Source organism: Canis lupus, chromosome 1 (genome assembly GCF_003254725.2).
Source record: "Canis lupus dingo isolate Sandy chromosome 1, ASM325472v2, whole genome shotgun sequence".
NCBI lineage: Eukaryota > Metazoa > Chordata > Mammalia > Carnivora > Canidae > Canis > Canis lupus.
The window spans coordinates 12,849,996-12,860,688 of record NC_064243.1 but is presented as its reverse complement, the minus strand read 5'-3'; positions in this window follow the sequence as shown (position 1 = coordinate 12,860,688).

Below are 10,693 nucleotides of genomic sequence, written 5' to 3'. Positions count from 1 at the left end.
AGGAATTTAAGAAATAAGAGAGGGCAAGAGATTATCATTTTGATTCTCTAGTCACTTGAAGATTTCTTCACCTGAGATTCTAGTTACCATGTTTCTTTTCTTTTCTTTTCTTTTCTTTTCTTTTCTTTTCTTTTCTTTTCTTTCTTTTCTTTTTTCTTTTCTTTTCTTTTTTCTTTTTCTTTTCTTTTTCTTCTATTTTCTTCTTTTCTTTTCTTTCTTTTCTTTTTTCTTTTCTTTTCTTTTCTTTTCTTTTTTTCTTTTCTTCTTTTCTTTCTTTTCTCTTTTTTTTCTTTCTTTTCTTTTCTTTTTTCTTTCTTTTCTTTTCTTTCTTTTTCTTTCTTTCTTTCTTTCTTCTTTCTTTCTTTCTTTCTTTCTTTCTTTCTTTCTTTCTTTCTTTCTTTCTTTCTGATTTTACTTATTTATTCATGAGAAACACAGAAAGAGAGGCAGAGACAGGTAAAAGGGAGAAGCAGGCTTCCTGTGGGGAGTCTGATGTGGGACTGGATCCCAGGACGAGGGACCATGACCTGAGCCAAAGGCAGATGCTCAAACATTGAACCACCCAGGCAACCCTGTTCTTTCTTTTTTTCATGAGCAACACTAATTTACAATCTTTATTTCCAGGTTTTCCTGAATCTGGAACTCAGACCTATTACTGATTTCTCATGTTTGCAGAATGTTAGAACAACAAAGAAATGTGGCAATAAATTAATTTAGGAGTTGTGTCAAAGAAAAATTGAACCAAACAGTTACATACATAAAGAAGACTTTACTCAAGATTGTTGTAGTAGTGGAGAGAGAGTTAACTCAACTGCTTTGAAAGGAGAGGTGAAAGGGCTTTTTCATGCTGGGGTGAGCTGGTGGAAAACTAATGGAGGACAGTACTGGTGTGGTTAGTTAATGCAGCAGACCATCTGTGTTTGCTAATTGACATTTATTGAAGTTAGATTCCTACCCTACCAGAGCCTGCCAGATAGGGGCAATGTCTCCTTCAATAATTACATTTCAAAGGGATGTATCCCAGTTCCTTGAGAAAGACATCACTGGCTTGAAAACTTGGTAAAAAGGCTGGAAGAAGATCTGTCTACACTTTAAAAAGGAAAAGAAAAAAAAACCCCACACAATTCTAAGATGTCTAACGTCAATGGTTAAAGAAAAGGGAGGTCAAGGCTGAGAGTCAGGAGGGGGCCTGTCTCAAGTTGAGCCAAGCTAACTGACCAAGTTCTAGAGCCCTTACAGGGAGCCAGGGTGCAGGGCTGGGGGTACATTGTTGTGTCCAGTGGAGAAGCTCCCACCTCCCTCTACCATCATAACAGAGCATTTGCAATTTAATCTGTTTTGCATATAGGATTTCCAAGTAAACTTTATTTTAAGAAGAGTTTATTGGTAAAGGAAGTTAGTAAACTACCAGTCAGATGCAGCGTTTGTTTTGTGGGTGGATAAACTAAAGCTGAGAAGGAATAGACTGAGGACAATATTGAACATGAGTCCTGTGATCCTGGAAAATAGTGAATATGTGTGTTCAGGAATCCCTTGGTGTTCAGGAGTTGGCTTAGTGCAAGAAACCACTCTTAAACATATGACTTAGATAAGACCCATGGGTACCACCCTGGTTCCCATATGGCAAGGTCAAACACAAACTCTTCAAATTCCCATTTTTTTGGCCTACTAAATGATTGGCTGAACTGTTTTGTCCCTGTGACCAAATTGAACAGAAAGGTTGTTAAGTAAATGTCGGTTGAGCTTCTCTCCTTCCCCAGGTCTCTGAACTTCACCCACTCTGAGCCTAAGCTGCTTACTGACCCTTCTTAAAGGTACATCCAGGAATAGGGTAGGTATAAGCTTAGGATAAAACAAAAAGCTTTGAGTTTGGTTGACTCACTAAGGTGTGAAAGTGCCGAGTTTGGGAATAAAGTTAGGAAAGTGAACACTGAAATACACTTAAAACATGTACATGCATTTCAATCCGTTTTTATGAAGGTCTGTGAATTTCAAGAATTACACATCAGCTGTTCACCCCAAATTTGAGCAAGCTGAGTAACACCAGCATTCTTAATGTACAATTGTGGCTATGAACATTTAAAGTAACTTGCTTTATATATTGCTATAATAAAGGTGTGTATTGCAAAAAAAAAAAAAAAGTGCCGCAGAAAAGGCTTAGTTCAGAGTGTGTCAGGACCAGCAATGACCAAACTAAATTTTCGATTCTCAAAGTAGATTTACCAAGACTCTTATCACAGGGTATTCTAGGCACGTGTTGGGCTGTGATTTGCAAGTTTCGTGACTGAAGTCATTTAAGATGAAACACAGCCCTTAACACAGCCATTCTCTAAAATCGTTTAGTGAGAAGATGGGTAGGTGATGGAGCCCTGTTTATTTTACCTTATTGCAGGAGGAAAAAGTTCTCTAACATCTTCTATCTAAAGTTCTCATCTAAGCATATTTGGATAAAATATACATTGATTATAGCAGAGAGGATCGATTGTGTCACGACTTTAGAAATAGAGTATATGGAGTACGAGGGGCAGTTAGTTGTAGACTCTTATCTGACTTGCTTATTGGTAACTCATGTCAGCAATGATGGACATATATTAAGTCAGAAAATGATGCCAGCTTATCCTTGATACACAGACGAACAGTATTTTTAACAATCTTAATCTTTTTTTTCTCCCTGGAAGTAATTTTTTTTTATTGTATTATGTCTCATTGATCAAATCACTAGATCTTATCATAATTAGTATCCTATAAAATAAACAGGCATGATTACAAAATTAAAAAAAAAAAAAAGGTTGACTGAAGAGCTCCATCTTCCCAATCTCATCGATGACACACACCCTCTGCCCTGGGCCACTGCTGGAACCTGCATTCCTCAAGACTGGAAGTGCCAACAGCTCAAAGGAAGTCAGATCCACCACATACTGTCCGACTTGGCATTCACGTTTTCCAGGTGGAGGCTCTGACCCAATCAGAAATGATCTGTTGGCTGATTCGTTACATTCCCACACTGGTTGTTTCTGGCCTCCTTACTATTTACTCCTCCTTATACAAGAAAAGCCCTTTTCTCCCTGACCTTGGAGACCCTTGCAGATCTGCTCAGAGCATTCTCCCCAAGGCAATGGGCCTCTTACCCAAAGTAATCCTCTAAGGTAACATCTCCCTTATAGCCAAGTGTGCTTTTATTTGACAGTGATATGACAAATTCAAAGAGATTTTTAAAAGATTTCTTTTTGAGTCAGTTTTAGTAGTTGGTGTCTTTTTAGGAACTTGTCCTTTCTTGTACTGTATCTAATTTATTGGTGTATAATTGTGCATAGAATTTCCTTGTAATCCTTTTAATTTCTGTAAGGTCAATAGCAACGTTTCATGTTTCATTTTTGATTTTAGTGATTTGAGCCTTCTCCCTCTCTATCAGTCCAGCTAAAGTTTTGTCAATTTTGCTAATCTTTTCAAAGCCTCAGCTTTTGGATTTGTTATTTTTTTCTCTATTGTTTTTCTATTCTCTATTTCACTAATTTCAACTCTCATCTTCATTATTTACTTCCCTTTGCTATTTTTTTTTTTTTTTTGTATTTAGTTTGCTCTTCTTTTTCTTGTTTCTTAGGGTGGAAGTTTGGGTTACTGATTTGAGAACATTCTTCTTTTGTAAATTGTTATTTATAGCTATGAATTTCCCATTATGCCTGGCCCTCGCAGAGTTTTGGTATGTTGTGTTATTGTTTTCACTCACCCAAAAGTCATTTCTAATTTACTTTGTAATTTTTTTCTTTGCTCTTTTAGTTATTTAAGAAACATTATACGTGTTATTGTCCTGAATTTCTGCTCATTGTTGACTTCTAATTGTATTCTAATGTGTCAGAGAATATGCTTTGTATAATTTCTATCATTTTTGAAATGTATCAGTAGTTGTTTTATTGCCTAATATGGTCTTTCCTGGAAAATGTGTCAGGTCTATTTGAGAGGAGTGTGTTGTTGGCTGGAGTGTTTCATAGGTATGTGGGAAGTCTAGTTGGTTGATAGTACTGTTCAGGTCTTCTGTGTCCTTGGGATGTATGGGTGCAGGAGTGAAACACTGACAGTAAATGCCACAGAAGGCAACCCTGATGTCAGAATATGGAGACAGTTTAATATGATAATATCTTTCCTCTTCTGGGATTTAATGTCTTTGGTTTCAGGATCCTGATATGAAACATATTGACAGAATGAAACAATGGTCTAAATCTGGTAAAATGAAACTTAACAAGGATATATATCAGATATTGTACTTGGGTTATTGCAACTGTATATGTGGGGATGCTAGTTCACCAGAATGTTCTGTGAAACATCATAGCACTTCAGTTGCTCCTACAATCTTAGAAGGAGCCTACTATGGTAAGGATTGCCCCCTCCCCCCAAAAAAGAGGAGCCCATTTGGGCAATATAAAGAGAACAAAAGCATTCAGTTGGTGGGGGGGGGGGGGTACCTGCTATCAGACCACATTCACATTTCAAAAGGGGAGTTGAAAGAATGAATTCTATTCGGAAAGAAGTTGAATATCCACGGATGTAACAATTCTAGAGTCATCTCATGAGAAGTATTTGAAGGAACTCTCCACTCAAAGGAGTAGAACTTGATCAGGAAGCAAGTTTCATGGTATTACATTTGATTTATGAAAAGGATTTACATGTGTACATGATTTCACTCATATGCAGAATCTAAAAAACAAAACAATGAATATGCAAACAAAAATCAGAATCAGACCTATAAATACCAAGACAAAGTGATGACTGCCAGAGGGAAGAGTGGAGGATGGACAAAATGAGGGAAGGGGAGGGAGAGATACAGGCTTCCAGTTATTCAATGAATAAGTCACAGGAATAAAGGGCACAGAATAGGGAATATAGTCAGTGATGTAATAGTGTTGTTAATGACAGATGGTATTAGCATAGCATAACATATAGCATAGCATAGCATAGCATGGTTATGTGGTTAGCATAGCATAACATATAGAGATGTTGAATCACTATATTTTACACCTGAAATGAATGTAACATTGTATGCCAACTATACTCAAGTTTCAAAAAAAGAAAAAAGGAAAAAGAAAAGGATTTTCATGTTAAAAGGGGTAAGATTTTGTGTCCCTCATACCTGGAAATATAATCTAGTTAATAATTATAGACACAGATTTCAGCACAAATATTAGAGTTTTCTCACAATTAGATATGGTAGATGAAGGAGGTTTTCCTGAGGGTTAGTGAATCTTTTATAACCAGGGAAGCCTGGATGTTCACTTGTTTGGCTGTGTTAGGATGTACCCTCTGTGGGATGTGAAATGTGGCAGAGAAGAAGTGTTAAATTGTTTCTATTATCCCTTTCTAATGGGTCATATGTGGTAGAGCTGCTAATTGTCTATGAAAATCCTTTTGAGTTAGGGACAAATGAGGGTAGGCAGGGCTAGGTAGGGGGCCATCGAATCAGACTCACAAAAATCCCCAAAATGCTGATGTGTAAGGAAACCAGAGATTAGGGGACAAGCCAGACCACCCTGCCCTAGGTGTGGGTGGGGAGGATGTCTTTTTAACAACCGTCATCTGTGACCAACAAAGAATAACCAGACCCCAAGGAAGTCGAGCATTAAAGATGTTATCCTAGTCCTTACTCAATGGTAATATCAATAGATAATGTTAAAAAGATTTAGGTTCCCTGGTTGGCTTTCAATAAAAGACCAACCCTACAAGCCCTCAGTGGCAACCCTGTCAGGATCCCTCTCACTTCTGAGAGCTTTCTCTGTATCCTCAATAAACTTCTATCGCTTTATTCACTCTCCTTTGTCCGTGAGATTCATTCTTTGACTCCGTGAGACAAGAACCAAGCTCTCCCATATCACTTTCCTCTTATGGTAAGAAAGTCATAGCTGAGCATATGGTCTTATAGAAAAGACTACATGGAGAAATTTCTTGACAATGGCATGAGATTAGAACTAACATACGCAACTTCTGGGCTGTGCCCTTATACCACCAGATGTGCCTCATTCCCTTCCCTCGGACTGGAGGCAGAATGTGGCGGGCACATCCCTGATCAAGCAGATGACCGCCAAAGGGTGGCAGAGGCTCAGGATAGGGGAGGGAGGACTGTTTAAGAAAAAAAAAAAAAAGATGGCAAAATTACAAATAAGAATTCGATTAGGGATCCCTGGGTGGCTCAGCGGTTTAGCATCTGCCTTCGGCCGAGGGCATGATCATGGAGTCCCAGGATTGAGTCCCACATCGGGCTCCCTGCATGGAGCCTGTTTCTCCCTCTGCCTATATCTCTGCTTCTCTCTCTGTCTCTCATGGATAAATAAGTAAATAAAATCTTTAAAAAAAAAAGATTTAAAGGTAAATATTTAATTAGCACAGGAAGTTACAAATTAAAACAACAAACAAAATTGAGTATAACAAACATAAAACCACAAAGTCAGCACTAGATTTTTCTTATCAGTACATCTGAAACACTCATAAACACTTGTTTCTATATATTTTTTTCAGCTGGGTTCTGTTCGTGGCTTCCTAGAAGAATGATTTTCTAGTATCATTTTCTACAGAGAGAACAGAAATATAGGGAGGTACTTTTTCTAGAATAGTTTACTTTTTATTTTAAATTTTCAGAAAGGGAGACAGAACATGAAGACTCCTAACTCTGGGAAACGAACTAGGGGTGATGGAAGGGGAGGAGGGCAGGGGGTGGGGGTGAATGGGTGACAGGCACTGAGGGTGGCACTTGACGGGATGAGCACTGGGTGTTATTCTATATGTTGGCAAATTGAACACCAATAAAAAATAAATTTATTATTAAAAAATTTTTTCATTGTTTGAAAAAGTTTAGTTTCACAATTCCTTGTTGGTGTTGCCATATGAATATTTAAGATTGATGTCACATATAAGAAGACATGGATCATGTTTCTTCCATGTATAAACTGTATGATTTCAGGCATTTCAAGTTTTCTTGTTTGGGGGCAGAATTTAAATCCTGGTTGAAATGATGAGACTCACAGACATTGTCATTGTGAGATTCTGATGAGTTCTATTGTGGCTGCATGCTCCCCAGGTAATGATGCCAGAAGGGTCTGCAGAGGGAAGTATATTGTGGAAGTCTTCCCTATACTTTAGAGCAATATGCTAAAGTGACTGCAAGCCTTATAAAAACATTACAAAAGTGAAAACAAAAAACAAAAAAACCCAGAACTCAACATTCCCTTAGTAGATTCTTGAGTAGATTCCAAGAATTTCTATGGCTTTTGCCAGTTGACCAAGATGGGAAGGAAGTGTGATAGGAAGGAGAGGAAGAGGTGTTGGTCTGAACCCTTTGACTTTTTGCAAACTTTACACATATTACTTGTGAATCCATCACTTTGTCTCACCCCAGTGGGCCAACTTCAATTGGAAATCTACTCCTATCTTTATTCCCAACAATGCAATCCACAAGTTCTGGTCTTGAATGTCTCAGTATTATTAATTTCTTTTTATTTATTTATTATTAATTTTTAAAAGGTTTTATTTATTTCAGAGAAAGAGAGAAGGCATGAGCAGGGAGGAGGGGCAAAGGGGAGGCAGGAGGGGCTAAGGGAGAGGGATAAGCAGACACCCCACTGAGTAGGGAGCCTGACATGGGGCTAGATTGCAGGACCCCAAGATCATGACCTGAGAAAAAGGCAGATGCCCAACTGACTGAGCCACCCAGGTGCCCCACAGTATTGTTAATTTCTGAATAAATGTAAAACATTTAATATTTTGTCCTACTTCCTCAGCTTCCTGCCATTTATAGATTCTTGCTTTTGCTCCTTCCCTGTGGCACCTCTCTTAAATATGGGGATAGAAGAACTAAACTCTTGTCTTCAAACTGTAACTAACTGAACTTATACCAGTTACCAATAATTTTTTAAGGGAAACAAATATCTAGTGAGCACCTACTAATGTTCTTTGTTGTCGGCAATTCAGCACAAAACAGGATAGTGTCCCTGCCCTTGTAAAGTTGGCATTGCAGCAGGGGAGGCTGAAAAGAGCTAAGAAGATTCAATATATGCTAAAATAATTAGTACATTTTGAACAATTGTAGTTATAAAGCCCATAAAAGAAAGCAAACAGAGAAAAGTGGTGGAGAGTGAAGAAACAAGACAGATTGGAAGTTTGGTTTATTGAAGCAAACCCAACTCAACCTCATTCAGCCTAAATGAACTCAAAGGTCCTTTCTTATTATATCATTTTCTGACTCCATGATGTAGTAGGGAAAAGAGAGTTTGTTCACTTGAGAGATTTTCAGTGATTTTTAATCAGTACATTCAGCCAAAAGGGTGTTAGATGACCTTGAAAATATTAATTTTCAGGAGTCATAAGGAAGGCAAAGACAAGCATAGCAAATACAGGTTGGTGATTTTATTCTAATCATCTTCTCTCTGCCCATGTCCACTTCTTTTAAAACAATAAATAGTAGAAACAGTGAAGATGAACAGGGAAAATAGGAAAAATGTACTATTTTTGTTGCCACTCCCAATAGTGGCAATTTCCTCAAGGACAAGAGAAAAGCAGAAGAGCCTCAGACTAGAATTAGTATTCAGAACATATCAAGACATCCTAAAAATCAATATTTAAAAAGACTTATAGAAAAATCGACAAAGGATATGAAGGAAATTCAAATCAATAATAAAGATGCTGAACATCATTAATAATCAGAGAAATGATAATTGCATATATAATGATCCAACAGATCATAAACATAAAATTGAAAAAAAACCAGAAAAATTGGAAGAAGCATAGAAATCAAATATTGTGGGGGACTGAAGGAAATTCATTCGACTGCTCTCAGGAATTCCCTAGTTCTTGGAAACTACAGTTGTGCACGATATAGGGTAGAAATTTCTTTTCTAGGACTATAACTCAGAGAAATCCTCATGTGCCACACACATGGAAACGTGAACAAGAAAGTTCACTGCTGCATAGTTAGTATAACAGAAATGAAGTTACCAAGTCTCCACCAACACGAGAATGGGCACATGAATTCTGGTGTTTTCAGACCACAGAATACTGTATAGCATTTAAAATGAGCTAGGTGGATAAATCTAAAAAAAACCGCATAATGGTTAGAAAAAAATTCGCAAGTTAAAATGATACCTTTTGGGGGATCCCTGGGTGGCTCAGCGGTTTGGTGCCTGCCTTTGGCCCAGGGCACGATCCTGGAGTCCTGGGATTGAGTCCCGCATCGAGCTCCTGGCATGGAGCCTGTTTCTCCCTCCTCCTGTGTCTCTGCCTCTCTCTCTCTCTGTCTATCATAAATAAATAAATAAACAAACAAACAAATAAATAAATAAATAAATCTTTAAAAAATGAAAAATAAAATGATACCTTTAGTATCACACAATTTATATGAAGTTCTAAAATATACAAAATAATTATCTGTATTTATATTTATATCTATATTGCACACACATGAAACATAGAAACTAAAATAGTCACCAAATTCAGGAACCAGATTGTTGGAGGTGAAGCAAGGGGAATGGGATCTGGTAAACACACACAGAGGGCTTCATCTATATCCAACATGTTATTTCCTTGAAAAAAAAATATGGGACAACATTAAGATTGGATAAAGCTGGATTGTAAGCATTTGGGTACTTCTTTCATTTGTTGATATATTTTCTGTATGCTTGAAATGTTTCACAATGAAAAAGAAAAGGAGAGAATTTCGAATACATTTCTTTTTATTAATCTGGCGCCCACTGGGGCCATGAGAGCCTTCCTGAAACTTCAGTGGAACATTTGTACAAAATATGTGGTGAGGCATGCCTAGTTCAGAACAGGAACATTCCATAATTGGGAGGAGAGCTTATTTCTTCTTGAAATGTATTATTTTGTGGTGAAGCAACTGAAAGGCTTTTTCTTAATCCTAAAACCTTTCAGATCCATGCACAGTGAACTTAGTTGAAGGTAAAAGATCTTTAGGCTGAACTGGATCCAAGGACAAGGAAGTGACTGGAAATTACTCTTCTGAGAAATCTGGTGATGAAATGAAGTCACGGGAGTAGTAGCCTGAGTCGGCAACAAGAACATTTTGCTTTGAGAAAAGGCTTGATATTATTTGTAGGCAAAAATAACATTAATTACAAGAAAAGCTCCATCTGTCAGAAGCATATTCATTAATGGATTAACAACAAAATTGCCTGGAAAATTTTCTTGCCAATAAAAATTTAAATTAGAATATTTACAGAAGAATAAGTTAGAGCATTTTTTATCTTTGAAGGATGCTGAGAGACATCTATAAGAAAAATAAGTAATTCGGTCACCCTCCTTTTCATTATAATAAATATTGAATTATATAAAGTAAATTCCAGGAAAAATAACATAAATCCAAATCTAACATTGTCATTGAAATTAATTTGAAGCAAATATCTGCTTGGACAGCTGGCATATAACAGAATAAACATTTACTTCAAAGTGTCACAAACACATTGGGTTGTATTTAGTTAACTCCTTGATGAGTGATTCAGAAATAAAGGTCCCCTGTGTAAGCCAGCGAGGAAACACTATAGCACCACAAAGACTGCTGAGGGCACTCCGGACAGTCGTTAAGGAAATAAAGGCGATTGCAGATGACAAGATGCAGATATAAAACTCAGTCCACATTTTTACTGAAATTAGGTCCCTTGGAAGAAAATCATATTTTCGCTTTTATTATTTTAGCGTC